Raw genomic sequence first — 15429 nt, 5'->3', positions numbered from 1 at the left:
ATGGCGCTGGATGGCAGGGGGTTAGTAAAGTTACACCTGACTGAAGGGGAAGTCCTTTCTGACCCAACCTAACCAGACGCGGGTTCGCGCTGTTTGTGCTGAGAGTGTGAAGGTAAATGCTTTCAGTTTCTTTCCACCCCATTCCGGGTACAGCGTACATTTTCACAGGTACATTCTGATTAAGTAATCTACGTGCTAGTTAAAAGGAAATTCCCAACCAAATTAAGGAAGGAGATTCTCAAGATTAGTCCTCTTTAAATTAGTTCACATGCCAGGGTTTTTAGAAATTAAACAAAGAACCTTAAAACAGATCCTCGGGTATCGCACCTTCTTAATAAGGTCGTGTTCTACCATGTCCAAACAGCTTTCCTGAGCTCAGTGCCAGATAGAGCACTCCCTTTTCTTAGTGGGGCTTCCTCTTTTCCACCTGACCTGGGGAGCCCAACCCACCTTTACCTGAGCAATGTCACATAATCCCTGGTGAAATTACGGTTTCCACTTCCTGGAATACCTCTCCAAGCAAAGGTAATCCTAGCCTCAGCCAATGACACCTCGAGCTAGGAAGAACCTTTCTCAATCTCCAAGGTTCATATATACATAGTCCTGGGTCACCCTGAATAAAGTAAACGCAGAAGCTAAGGTCACCTTTGAGAACTGTTTCATCTTAGATCGTCTGAGAAGGTCTTTGGTCTTCGTCTAAAAGAGGCAGCTTTAACACTGAGACCCTTGGAGAGCCCCGCCTCCCTGCACTCACTCCCAACGGACTCGCTGAGCCCACCCATTCTGAACCCCTTGTAATCCTTCCATCCTGGTGTCTGGACACCCTGAGAGGGAGGAAATGGAGGAACCACAGCTGGACCCCGACACACATACCACGCTGAGGCTGGCAAGGTAGCTCAGCAGGTAAAGGTGCTCGTCCCAAAAGCGGGCAACCAGAGTTAGATCCCAGGACCCATGTGGTGGGTGGATGGAGAGAACGGACTCCTGAAGGCTGTCATCTGACCTTCATGTGTGAGCTGCAGGATGTATACACGTACACACATGCACACACACACATATCAAAAGCAAAAGTTGGGAGAGGACACTGTTCTACGGTGGGGCACTTATGTAACACACTCAAAACACTGGGTCTCTCTAGCGCTGAGGAGAGGGAGGAGTTAAATACAAAGGAAGCCACATCCCTGACATATCCTAAGGCCGTTCACAGGCCACATACCCCAAAACTCAAGACATCCTGCTTTCCCTCCAATACAATCTCTATCCGTGAGTAAAACGTGAAGGAGACGGTCTGTGTCCTTGTCAGAATGATTTTAAAAAATTAAACCGAAAGGGTTGAAGGCAAACCGGCTTTAACAAGTCAGCTTCCGTTGAAGAGTTTTCATTTGCAAGAACCAATCAAGAAAAAGGTCAAACTGTTTCCTTCATTTATAAACAGTGTGGTGATGTTGTGAACCAGGTTCCAACTGTTTTGGTTTGAGGTTTCCTATTTTGCAGGCTATCTCTCTCTCTCTCTCTCTCTCTCTCTCTCTCTCTCTCTCTCTCTAGATTAAATTTGTACAATTTTAAATTGTGATGTGGTTTTATTTTGGGGGTCAACAAAGCTACAGAATCCACTCGTAATTGTATCAACTATGAAACTACAGTTTGGGTTACAATTAATATATATGGTGTGATGTAAACTGATAAAATTAATTCATTCATTCATAATGTTCACGTGTTACACGGTTTATATCAAGAATAAAGTGTAATGTGAAATTCAGGTAGTTAAAGGTTTGCCTTCTCCTGTAAGGTGGAAGACGGACTTTTCAGAAAGTGGATGTCAGATGTGGATATTCTATAAATATGCTGGCTGCTTGCCAGGCAGACCGGTGTGTACGGGATTTGGGGACTGAGAAACGAGTTTCCTTAGAGAGTGTTAGGAACCCCAGAGTATACAAGTTTGATGATTACTGCTACTGAGAACCAGTTAACTTCCTAACCACGAAGGAAGAAGAAACAGTGACAGTTCTGAGGAGACATACTGCAGCTTTTTACCGAGATATGTATGCACATGTGCATGAAGAATGATCTTTCTATATCCAGGCACATCCATTTTAACAGCTACTTCTTGGAAACAAAAATGTTCAAGTCCACTCACTAGCTACTTTTGCTTATGTGTTTAGTTGAAGGAGGGGGAGGATCAGGATAGCCTGCAAGGATTAGAATCTGGAAACTGGCTGCGACAGCCACAGTTGCATTCCCACGTCTCGGGGGTTAAGGCAGGAGAAGAGCGAGATACAGGTAAGTTCAGGCTACATAACAAGACCCTGCATCCAAAACAAATAAAATAAAACGTGAACAAACAGCAAAGCTGGGCCAGGTGGCGCAGGCCTGTAATCCCAGGTACCGGGAAGACACATGTCTTGTATGTTTTATTATATTTTAAAAGATACAATGTACTTGCACTTGCATGCATTTTTTCCCCTTTTAAAAAATTGAAAACAGATTTTTTTCATGCAATGTATTATGATCTTGTTTCTTTTTTCCCAACTTCTCCCAGATCCTCCCCACCCACTTAAATTCATGTCCTTTCTTTCTCTCTCTCTCATTAGGAAACATACAGACAACAACAACAACAACAACAACAACAATAGAATAGGACAAAACAACCAAGCAACGGGAAAAAAGGAGCCACAAAAAGTGCAAGCAATATTTAAAGACACAGACACACATCTTTGCATACACAGGAATTCCATAAAAGCACAAAATCAGAAAACATAGTCTATAAGCAAAAGACCTGTAAGGTTAAAAGAAATGCCCAGTATAACTTTAGTTTTTTTCAAACCTTATTTTAAGTGATAGTTCTTAAATGTTTTAACCTTCCTTCAAGCCCACCACTCAGCAGAGGTAGTGGGGGAAAAAAGGATACCATGGAAGTGGACCTGTTTAGAAATGATTCTTTGGAGCAAATCCTATCTGTGTTGTCAGGAAATTAGCAGTGTAGTTCACAGGTCAGCAGCAGCAGCTCAGTCTACTCGCAAACACTTTATGGCTACACCAGCCGTCCAGTTTGGAAGAGTCAGGATAGCAAACGTGAATCAGCGGCGGTGGCATTACCTAGCAAAGAGACAGCCAGGCCTCAGCCTTGGCATAAGTCAGAAGGCAGGATCAGGAAGAACACCAGGAGTTCTCAGCTGTGCCTCTCTCAGGGAAGACCATCAAAGGTTCAAGACCAACAAGCATTACACAGCCAGCTTTATAAACAAGCCAAGCTCAAACTTCATCACGGTCTGTCGAGTCCTCTTTATACTCCCTCCAAACATCACCTGTCCTCCACAGGTCTTTCTTAGTATGTGTCTTGCTTCAGCACTTGTCTTGCCTTAGCATGTGTGTCTCAGCTGACACCACTCTGCCCCTCACTAGAGTCCCTGGGAGTGGCAAGGAGGTGCAGCACATTACCGGAAGCTTCTCGGTGTGTTTCTCTCTACGGAGTCCTGACAAGAGCAGCTCAACTACGTTAAGGTAAGGCAGACCAATACATGCATGCCATTAGTGATGAACCCTTTATCATGTGTCCTTTCATGCGCTTGCTTTCTCTTGTGTCTGTTTCGTGAAAGATTTCTTCATGAGTCTGCCTTATCCTGTCACCGGTGCCCTCATTGGGAAAATACTCGTTCATATGTTTGCCCCAGGAAAACATCATCCAACACAAATGACTTTCCAAAGAACCGCTAAGTTTCCATTTCAGCACTACGAGACAAAAGACCTCCAAGAGTACCATTGGGTTTGTTTGTGTTGACCATCTACTGCTGGGCATGGGGTCTGCCCTTAAGTCTGGTTTGTACACCCAGTGAGAATTCATTGGAGAAACGAGTTTTCCTTTGTGAGGGGTTGTCAATTAGAGATGACATCTGGATTAGGAGATGGGCTTGTGTCTACTTCCCCGTCTCAGTTCTGGGAACCTGTTTGGCTTAGACCTGTGGAGGTCCTATGCCACAGCGTCTGTGAGTTCATAGGTGCATCAGTCCTGTTACGTCCAGAAGGCTTCCATCTCCTCTTCTCCTGGGTTCCCTGAGCCCCAAGAGAGAGGGATTGATAAAGACATCCCATTTATGACCAAGGGTTGTAAGGGCTTTCACTCTTTGAATATCATACAGTTGGAGGTATCTAATATTTGTTCCCATCTACTTCAGGAGGAATCTTCCTTCTCGGATGGTGGCTGAACAAGACAGTGATCGATTATATATCAGAATTTTTTGTTAGGACTCATTTTATTGCTTTATTTCTCCAGCAGATCAGAGATATTGCTTTTACCCTAGGTCCGTGGCTTGTGTTGTCTTGGATTATAGGTCACCTGAACAGTATCATGCATGGATTCCATCTCATGGGGTGGGCCTTCAAGCCAACCAGAGAGTGATTGGTTATTCCCTCAACTTTTGCACCGCCATTGTAGCGGCATATCCTGCAGGCGGGGCACCACCGTGTTGATGATTTTGTAGCTGGGCTGGTATTTACTTTTCTCCTCTGGTAGAATGCAGAGTCCCCTCCAGTACTGTGAACACAAGTCAGTAGCGGGGAAAGCTCTGGGTAGGTCACTTGATTCCTCTGTGTTCAGTGAGTCGCGTGGTTGTTATAGTTAGCAACAGTACATGGCCATCAGTTTGTGGAGAGCAACCTATAGCACTGACAATATCCTGTGTTGTTTGGGGGTTTCCATGGGACTCCTAGGGCTGACAACTCAATTAGTTGTAACCCCTTCCCGGCACTGGAGGTTCCATTTGGTGGTAAGAGATGGCTAGTTGGGCTTTATCTCCCTCATTATTTGGTGGTTTTATTTAGACTTCTTACATATATGTATATAGTTTAAGAAGCTTTTACTGTTGTAGGTTTACACGTGACCCCTCAAATGACCTTTAGTGGTAGCCGTCCTTTTCTGTAATCTCTCCTTTAACTCCTTCTTCCCTCCTCCCCTGCTTTAACCCTCCTGTAACTGTCCTCTTCACCCCACTCACCCATAACAATATAGTATATATCCCCTTCCTCAAGAGGTTCCCCTCATCCCTTATTGTATACCTAGCCTCTATGTTTATATGTATGGTAGCGTGCTTATAGAACACCTAACTGCTTAACACTAACATCCACATATAAGGTAATATATACCATATTTGTCTTGTTCGGGGTGATTTTCTTTTCTAGTTCTATTCATTAACCTGTGAATTTCTGTATATTTTTTTATTAACAGCTGAACAGTATTCCATTGTGCAAATGCGGCATGTCTATTCACCCACGGATGGACGTCTAGGCTGCTTTGAATTTCTGACTGTTATGCACAGAGCAGTGCTGAACATGGATGAACAAGTGTCTCTGCGGAAGGATCTAGAGTCCTTTGGGTAGATGCTTACGAGTTAGTATAGCTGGATTTTAAGGTAGATCTAGTCTCATATTCCTGAGCAACTGCCACATGGATTTTCATAATGGCTGTACAAGTTTGCACTCCCATCAGCAATGAATTAATGGTCCTCTTACTCCACATCCTTGCTGGCATGAGCTGTCATTTTGTTTTATTGATCTTGTCCATTCTGACTGGTGCAAGATGACATTTCAGAGTAGTTTTGATTTGCATTTCCCTGATGACTAAAGCTGTTGAACATTTCTTTAAGTGCTTCTCAGCCATTCGTGTATGTTTTGGAAACTCCTCTTTTTTTTTTTTTTTTTTTGTCAATTGGACATAGAGGTGTTTTTTTCCCCCATACAATATGTTTTGATTATGGTTTTCCCCTTTCTCAACTCCTCCAAGATTCTTCCCACTTCCCCTCCCACCTTATTCTACCCCCTTTTGTTTCTCATTTAAAACAAACAAGCAGGCATCTAAGGAATAGTAAAATAAATTAAGATAAAACAGAAGCAAGCAGCCCAGATGTGGAGTCGCTTCCCTTTCTGTAGTCTGACACTTTATCCACATGAAGATATCCCTTGCCATATAAAAGCTTTTCAGTTTCAGGAGGTCCCATTTATTTCATATTGATTTTAGTGGCTGTGCTATCAGTGTTCTCTAGTCTTTTCCTAGTCCAATGAGTTCAAGGTTATGTCTTACTTTCTCTCCTATCAGGTTTAGTCTATCTGTTTTTGTGTTGATTCTTTCAATACATTTGGAGCTGAATTTGTTTGGGGTGATAAGTATGGCTATATTCAGATGCATCTACATGCAGCCATCTGCTTGACCAGCATCATTTTTTTGAAGATGCTATACTTTTTCCAGAAAAAAAAATGAGAGGTGTGGAGTGTGAACTCATGTCTTGTCTTCAATTTGATTCCATTGATGTGTATTGTGATATGTTTGGTTCCATAATCACGTCTTGTTTTGTGCCAATACTGTTTCTGTTTTGTTACTCTGTCTAGTACAATTTGAGATCAGGTATGTTTTTTTAATTATTATTATCCAGCAGGATTTTATTATCCAGCATTTCTTTTATTATTCAGGATTGGTTTAACAATCCTGGGCTTTTTTGTGTTTCCATCTGAAGCAGAAAATTGTCCTTTCGAGATCTGTAGAGAAGTGTGTTGGAACGTTGATGGGAATTGTACTGAATCTGTAGATTACTTTTGGTAGGATGGCCAGTTTCACTGTATTAATCCTACCAATCCATGAGCATGGGGGATCTTTCCATCGGCTACTCCTTCGACTTTGTCGTTTTGTTTTCCAAGACATGGTCTATCTGCGTAGCACTGGCTGTTCTGGAACAAAGCTGGCCTCAGATTCACAGAGACCCACCTGCCCCTGACTTCTGAGTGCCAAATTAAAGGCAAGCACCACGATACTCACGTTTAATTCCTTTCTTTAATGTCTTAACGTTTTTATTATAGAAGTATTTTACTTGCTTGGTTAGAGATATCCCAAATATATTTTATTTATTTCGAGGATATTGTGAAAGTTATTGTTTTCCTGACTCCTTTCCTGGCCTGTTTGTTAATCACATACTAGAAGGCTACTGAGTTTGCTGAGTGGACTTTGTATCCAACCACGTTGTTGAGTGTATTTATTAGATTGAAATTTCTTGGTAGAACTTCTAGGAACAGTTACATGTAAAGTCATATCATATAGAATAAAGATACTTTGAGTTCTTTCTTTCTTTTTTTTTTTTGGTTCTTTTTTTCGGAGCTGAGGACCGAACCCAGGGTCCCCAGCTAGGCAAGCACTCTACCACTGAGCTAAATCTCCAACCCCTCCTATCTTTATCCCCTTAGAATTCAGTTGTCTTATTGTTCTAGCTAAGACTTCAAGGAATATATTGAATAGGTATGGAGAGAATGGGCAACATTTTCTTGTTTCTGACTTTAGTGGAATTGCCTTGAATCTCTTTCCATTTAATTTGATGTTGGCTGTGGGTTTGCTTTGAATTGCCTTTGTGTGTTGAAGTTTGTTCCTTTTATGCTTAGTCTCTCTGGGACTTTTATCAGGAAGGAGTGTTGGGTTTCATCAACAGTTTTTTTTTAATGCACCTAATGAGATGATTTTTGGCAGTGTATAGGAGTTTTTAAGCTGTGTAGATTGTGTCTCTGAACTAAACAGTGGTTTGGTTCGTGACGAATGGTTATTTATAGAAAAAGAAAGGCTTTCTACAGGTGGGTGATAAGGTGAATCTAGTTTTATACTCTGGTGTAAGGAATGCAGGCTGAGTAGCAGGGCTCAGTGGAAAGACAGTGAACTCAGGAGTTGTGTTGAGGGTGATTAGGTCATTCAGCTGAAGCTCAAGAAGCAAGGCTGGTGACTTCAGTCCTGCTCATCACAGTGTGTGTGTCTCTCAATTAAGGGTCTAAGCAAGTTAGTTACTTGTTTCATAGGAGCAGTGACCTTCAAACCAGACTATATCTGCAGGTGTAGGAGCACGTTATAAGGGCCACATTTTGTTGGAATCAATTCCTCAGCTTTCAAATCCCATACATAATGGTTCACCCAACACTCTGCCAGCATGCTCATAAAGGTCCCTCATTTCGACATCTAGTTTCTAAGTCTGTCTCCGATTTAAAGGTGACTCAGCCAGAATTTCGAGCTACAATATATAATTATCAATTTGATTTTTAAAAACAGTCGTGTTTTCTATTATTATTTATTATGGAAATGGGAAAACTAATTATATAGTACTTCTTGACTTTGGTTCTTCCAGATATCTGTCTCACAGGATGTGCTTCATATTTTATATTTCAATGTTTTTTCAAAATATTCCTTAAAATGCACGTGAATTTATTTACTTGAATCAGAAATTAAAGGAAGAGGTTTTTTTTTTGTTTGTTTGTTTTTTTCCAAGAAGGCAAGCCTGCTATGACTGCCTTTGCGACTTATGTGAGATGACAAACATTTATGGATTCAGTGAGTTGAATTTGTTGCCTAATCCCATTGATTAAAAAAAAAAAACACTGAAAACAATGTGATAATAAAATGTGTTAGGAATGGGCTAGGTGTGGTGACATACATGTGCGATCCCATCGTTAAGATTCTAAGACAGTAGGACATTAGTCCCAGGCCAACATGAACTACCTAGTAAGACATTTTACACACACACACACACACACACACACACACACACACACACACACACACACACACATACGCAGTGAGACAGAAAAACTGTGAAGAATTTGAGGCCAGCCTTTACCACACAGTGAATTCCAGGCCGGCCATGACTATGCAGAGACTGGTCTTACCTCCTCCAGTCGAAACATCTAATTAGTAGTCAACTGACAAATCTTATGTAGTTTCTTAGAAAAAGTCATAATAGTGGATAAGAAGATTCTCTTGGGAGTCAGATAGCTTCCCATTCTTTTCTTTCAACAAAGCGGAAGACGTGCCTAATAAAATTGTCATTTGATACAATATGAAAATAGTGTTGTGGCCAACCAGTAGGTGATTTATGATACAAAATTTAGAAGGAACTCAAGGAATTCTGTGACTTTCTTTTAGCAAAACTTTCTCTATACCTTTATACTTATTTCATACAAATATTTCTTAGTCTGTATGTTATAAAATTAAAAAATAGGGGGAAATTAAGTCAAACTTCTTCTGATAAGTAGCATTCATGGGTTTTTGTTTGAACTAATTTTGAGAATGAAGTATTATTCCTCTCGTTGATAACTGCACTTTCCATGAAAATTCTATTTGTATTTAATATCATTCAGAAGTGTTAGCGGAAGGATATTAGAGAGTACTGGGGGATGAATATATCATGGCACTTTGTATATATGTATGAAGCTACATAAAATTTTAAAAACTTAAAAGGTGTTAGCAGTACTGACCTTTAGACCAACAGTGTACTTGAAATGACTGGAAACACTAGCAATTAGGGCATTAAAAATTCATTAGAAATATATAATTGTGTTGGGTATACTCCATTTAAATGACTGCTCAGATATTACACTTCTTAACCATTCAAACATAGAAAGCTAAATTTGAACATACTAGCATCGTGACATTCACATTGAATTAGCAAGGGGGAAAGTAAAATGTCTGACTTATAAAAATAATTTTTGGTCAGGTCTTTAAAACACAGACATTTACAGTCACCAAACTTCTAAGATTATGTAGGTACCATAAGCTAGTTAAACAAACACATAAATGATGCCAGTCTTAATAGATGGATCTTAATAGGTGTGGGAAATGTATGCCAAATACAAGTATCTTTAACTTACAATAAGCGCAGTTCTATGAAGTCGCGGGGTAGAGAGTAGGTTGAAGATTGCTACCATACCTCACTGTCGTTCATGGAAGCTGGTACCTTCATAATCCTGGGCGCCAGGCCCACAGTCAGCTGGGCATAGTCCACACACGGTGCTTCTGTGCCCAGCTCATGCAGAGGTGGGGTGAGTGCCAGGCTCCCCGCTTTCCTAGCAGGGGAGCGGAATTGTTAATAGGCTTCCTGGGGTATGTGAATATTTATGTGGTCTGATTCAGAGGCTCCATACAGAACACAGAAAGGAAAACCACTCTTCTATCCGACTCAGAAACACCTGAGATTAGGCCCATGGATGTGCGCAGTTGAACAGCTCTAAGGCTGAACTCAAAGGAACTGATCGTTAGCGACATCAGATTAGACAGATGGCTTTCAAAAAGTTAGTAAATCCATCTGGAAGGAATGTCTCTTACGTGGAAATTAGCGATGATCCTGGTGCATACCTGTCTTAGGGTTTTACGGCTGTGAGCAGACACCATGACCAAAGCAACTCTTAGAAGGACAACATTTAATTGGGACTGGCTTACAGGTTCAGAAGTTCAGTCATTATCATCAAGGTGGGAACATGGCAGCATCCAGGCAGGCAAGGTGCAGGAGGAGCTGAGTTCTACATCTTCATCTGAAGGCTGCCAGTGGAAGATTGACTTTCAAGTAGCTAAGATGAGGGTCTTATGCCCACACCTACAGTGAAACACCTACTTCAACAAGGCCACATCTCCTGATATAGTGCCACACCCTGGGCCAAGCATATACAAACTATTACAATACCTCACATCATATAAAATGCCCACGAAAATCTTGGGCATAAGGAAAGTGTTAAACACAAGTAATTCACCATCTGTTCCTGTGGCTTCAGAGAGGGGAACAATGGATATCTACAGAGTGAGAGAAGGTAGATGCAAGTAAAGATACCACAGAAATGCAAGGGTCCAAGCTAGGGAAGATATCGAGTATAGCGTTTGAACCCATGTGAAAACGCCAGGTGTGGTGGCACACGACTGTGGAGAACTGGAGACACGAGGATCTATGGAGCCCATTAGCCAGCCAATCTAGCTTTGTTGCTGATCTCCAGGCCAATGAGAGATCTCGTCTCAAAACAATGGATGGCTATCCCGAGGGTGACACCCAAGGTTATTGTTTGGCATTTGTCTGCTTGCAGGCACACACACACACACACACACACACACACACACACACACACACACACACACATACACACACCTAAAAACACACATTAAAACAGAAAAGAAATGCAGAGTTCCAGGGATTGTAATGGTTACAAATGGGAATTACGTGTCTACTTTTATTGTAGTTAGATTTTGCCCTCAGCTTCCTGGTCATGAGCTTTTAATTTGTTTATGTATTATCGTAACAAACACAAGTATTAGAGTTCAAGGAAAGCTTTTTGTAGCAAAGCCATCCATCGAGGTATACAACAAGTCAACTAAGGTAGCAATATAGTTCTGTTCAGGATCAGTCAAAGCCAGTGACTGTCATCTCTTTCCCAAAGCTCCTACCCGACACACAGCAAAGAGGGAAACAGCATACGTACATTCATTGTGGAGGTTACCACTCTGGAAAGACAGAATCACTTCTAGTCACATGTATCCCGTGGGCTAAAAGCTAGTAACGTAGCATTAATTGTGAGGGTGTTGAGAAATACATCTGATACTTTGGCAGCCATATGCTCCAGATAGCGTGGGAGTTCAAATTCTGTCATTAAAGAAAATAGTGGATTTTAGCGGACTAAAGTTAGACTCTGTTAAAACCCTCCCCTCTGGGTTTCTGAATATAGTCACCCCCTTTCCTACAAATCCCTCCCATTTACTTCTTCCCTGAAGGATACAGTTCAAGCACATTACGTGTTACTATGGTCAGTTCAAAGTCCAGCACTTCTATGTGATGCACAATGCTCCTTATCAGCAGGATTGTGAATCATTCGCATTGTCGGGCCATCCGTGAAAAGTATTATGGTCTGCGTCCCATGCTCAAAATAACTACAGCAAAAATAGGGTCACCTCAATACCCTGCTTTGTTACAAAGAGGACTGAAATGTGTGGCAGTCATAAGATAATGTGAATTAATTTCTTCCAGGCAGAAGCAGTGAAATCCTGGGTTCTGATGATGGAGAAACCAAGGTCACAGTTAGACCTGGATCTGCTCTCTGGAAGGAACCTTGCTGTTTGCCTCTCTCTTTGGCTCCTGCCTTTGCTTTTGGGATCTATTAGCTTCAGAGTTTGCATCTGAGGTGGGTCCTGGAGAGTGTCCTGCCTGAGGAAGACATTTTACACAGATGGTTTGAAAACCCAACTTGCTTCAGGAATCTAAGAACAATATGGGTTTCACACTCTGATCAGCTCTCTCCCTGAGATGCTTTCCTGTACAGTGTTGTAGTCATCTAGAAGATGAACTCAAGCAAGACTCTTGCTCTTTCAAATGCCCTTAACTTCTAGGAAGCTCTGAACAGATTCAGGGACATTGCGACAGGAAAGAAATCATCAAAAGTATTGGCAGAGGCATGGCCTCTAGCTCATTTCTGCTCTCTCTTTCAGGTGACATTGTGTGCGCACGGCAGATGAGCTCACAGGGAGAATCCCAGCTGTCAAGCGGACTTGGCAAAGTCATTGTTAGAGTTCCAAGCAGTAGAAGGATGGGTTTGTGTGTTGAGTTCGCCAGTTCAGAATGCCCACCACAAGGTGTACAGCAGAGCATATCACTTAGATTAGAAAGCCCACTATCTTGAGTGCTGGGCTGTTTTAAAATCCCAGCCTGGGATTTCTACCCTACCTTTGACCATTTAATTCCTGGATAACACACACACACACACACACACACACACACACACACACACACACACACACCCTTTATATTTACAATAAGCCTTAAACAGCACGAGAGCTGGGCAGATACTGTCCCTCTATGATATTAGTTACTTTTCCTATAGTTAACCCCGAATTATTACTTACTGTTTACTAGGTTTCATCTGGGCTGCTCTTAACTCTAGTTGGCCAGCCTTCAGGGCCATGTTTTTATGGCTCACCTAACCCATGACGGTTTGATTTCCTTCTCCATCTTTTCCTCCTTGTGCTTCTCCTCAGACCCCAAGCCCAAGCAACCTAAAGCCCACCCCTGTCTCTTCTGCCCAAGTATTGCCCATTGGCATTTTTATTTACCAGCCAGAAATAACTTGGGGACAGGGTTACCACATCTGCAGGCAGACTCTAAGTCTTGGGGTCCCACACTTAGCATTACAATAGACAGCAAACCAAACCTCCACACTGGGAATGGCTCTGTCTCTAACATCTTTGTATCATAGGCATGAGGACTTGAGTTCATTTCTCAGAACCCATATTAGAACAAAACCAAACCACTGGATGGATGGTTCTTGTCATCTCAGCACTAGGTAGGCAGAGACAGGCAGACCCTGGAGCTTGTTGGCCAGTCAGCCTAGTCTATTTGGAAAACTCCAGGCTGAAGAGAGGCTGCATTTAAAAAAAACGAAGTGAGGGTTAGGGCTCTTGCTGTAGTAGAGCTCTTGTTGGCATGCGTGACTCTAGGTTCAATTCTCAGCACTGCAAAGGCAAAAACAAAATAAAAAACAATACCAAAAAAGTGCAAGGTGGCTGTCTCATGAGGAATGATATAAGTTGTCTTCTGATACACACACACATGCGCAACACACACACACACACACACACACACACACAAGAAAGTTTTGCTATTTTAGTGATACTGATTACTGATTTAGCAGATCTTGGTGTGCTGTATTAGCACACCAAGTCCTATATACCAGTGTGTGTGTGTGTGTGTGTGTGTGTGTGTGTGTGTGTGTGTGTGTGTGAGAGAGAGAGAGAGAGAGAGAGAGAGAGAGAGAGAGAGAGAGAGAGAGAGATCCCTTCTGCATTCTCGAAGGGAATTTTTGTGAGTGTCAGCATGTCTTTAAGACCTCTTAGCAAGGTGGTGGGTGCAATCCTAAAACATCAATATGAACCAAAGTCATAAAATGAGAAAGGGATTAGTTAGACCCTATCCTTACCATCAGGTCTAAGGAAAATGAAGGCCTCCTGAATCTTCCTACTCATCCTGAGCAGCAGTTGTTACCTTTTAGATAAGCCATAAGACTATGAGATGAGTGTGCTGTGGCCTGGTTCTGTCGCCCTAACATCCTCTCTACATTCTATGACTGCCAACATTGCTGCTTCTGCAGGAGTGACTCACTACCGAGGCTGACGTTAACACCCTACTCCACTTCAAAATGCGATCTAGGGCAGGAGAGGTGGCTCAGCGGTTAAGAGCACTGACTGCTCCTCCAGAGGTCCCGAGTTCAATTCCCAGCAACCATACGATGGCTCACAACCATCTGATGCCCTCTTCTGGCATGCATGCATATATGTAGGCAGAACACTGTGTTTAATTAATTAATTAATTAATTAATTAAAAAGATTCACGTAGAAGTGTTACCTATTTGTCGCTTTAAAGTTACAATATACTAACAGGCAGCTTTGAAAGATGGAAACCTTAATTTGACTTCCTGGACACCCTGCTGTTAACACACAATTTAGGCTTAAGTATCTGACTCATTGGCTCTTGGCTTCTCATGGGCCAACATTGACATAGCCAAAACCTAGCTGATGGTTTAGTACTATGTCTTGAGAACTTTTCTAGTAACCATGTGAAAATATATAAATGATAGGTTATGAATAACGAAAATACCGGCATATTTTTAAGATGGCTACATGTATTTTGAACCCAGAATGAGTGTTCCTTCCCTACCAACTACTCTGGTGACATTTTGCAGTTTGTTATTATGTGTGTCTGACCTGCCCCCAACCTTGTACCCATATACACACTTTTTTTTTTTTTTGGTCCTTTTTTAGTTTTGAGAGGCAATATGACTCCATGGCTAATGTTAGAAGTTTGAACCAAACACCACAGTGACATAGCTGGGTCTCCGAAATTATTTGGCTTCTCTGCACTTCGCTAGCTCATTGGCAATTACTGTTAAATATTAGCCATTTAGGCCATTAAGGAACTATATGTAAGATAATGTTCTCAAAGTGCTTAACATAGATCATGGTACATAGCAACTGTTCATTAAATTCCTTGTATTCTTAGCCACGTCATGCAATTTTAATGAACCCACCTTGTGTTTAAACATTTAAAGAGTTTATTTTGGGAAAAAAGGACATTCCATAGGCACATGCCAGTATATTACTATTAAATCACTTATAAATATCTCATGACGAAATAAGGGGAAAACAGTGTTTACTATTAGCCCCAAAGCTCAAGCCTACATTTTATTATTTATCTTAGACCCTTAAAGGGCAGAATGAGCTCTTTTGGTACAGTGTAAGTGCATTAAGTCTATCAAAAGTTATACGATAGAGTCGATGACACGGTGGGGATAAATATGCACAGCCTACATGCAAGGGGACAAAACATGACAAAGTAGAAAAGGTTTTAGGGATGGGAAGGGGTTTCTGCAGGAAAAATAGTTAGAAGTCTGTTTGAAAGGTCTATATATTAATTATAGATCTTTATGACTGTTTCCATAAAGAAAAAAAAAAAAAGAAAAAGCAAAGAGACCCTTTGAAAGAGGACCGAGGGAGCAACAACAGAAAGAGGACATACCCATTCCCAAGGAACTTGATCCTCCCTAGAAAAAATCATTGGGATGATAGAAAAAAGGTTCTTTCCATGGTAAATCCACTTATTTGTTTGAGAA

At 41.5% G+C, this 15429-nt stretch overlaps 1 long non-coding RNA gene across 3 annotated transcripts; it reads left to right on the top strand.

Moving 5' to 3' along the window:
* Positions 1–74: 74 nt before the first annotated feature.
* Positions 75–7112, top strand: LOC148006845 (uncharacterized). 3 transcript variants are annotated; one of them, XR_015649026.1, is made up of 4 exons: positions 75–112; positions 2592–3267; positions 3403–3501; positions 5222–7112. It is a non-coding gene; the product is annotated as an uncharacterized LOC148006845 (long non-coding RNA). The 3 variants fall into 3 exon arrangements; XR_015649025.1 differs by lacking the exon at positions 75–112 and adding an exon at positions 1187–1263; XR_015649024.1 differs by lacking the exon at positions 75–112 and adding an exon at positions 1254–1406.
* The last annotated feature ends 8317 nt before the right edge of the window (positions 7113–15429 follow it).

The sequence above is a fragment of the Rattus norvegicus genome, chromosome 1 (assembly GCF_021556685.1).
Source record: "Rattus norvegicus strain SHRSP/BbbUtx chromosome 1, alternate assembly SHRSP_T2T, whole genome shotgun sequence".
Lineage (NCBI taxonomy): Eukaryota > Metazoa > Chordata > Mammalia > Rodentia > Muridae > Rattus > Rattus norvegicus.
This window is presented reverse-complemented; position numbering and strand designations above follow the sequence as displayed.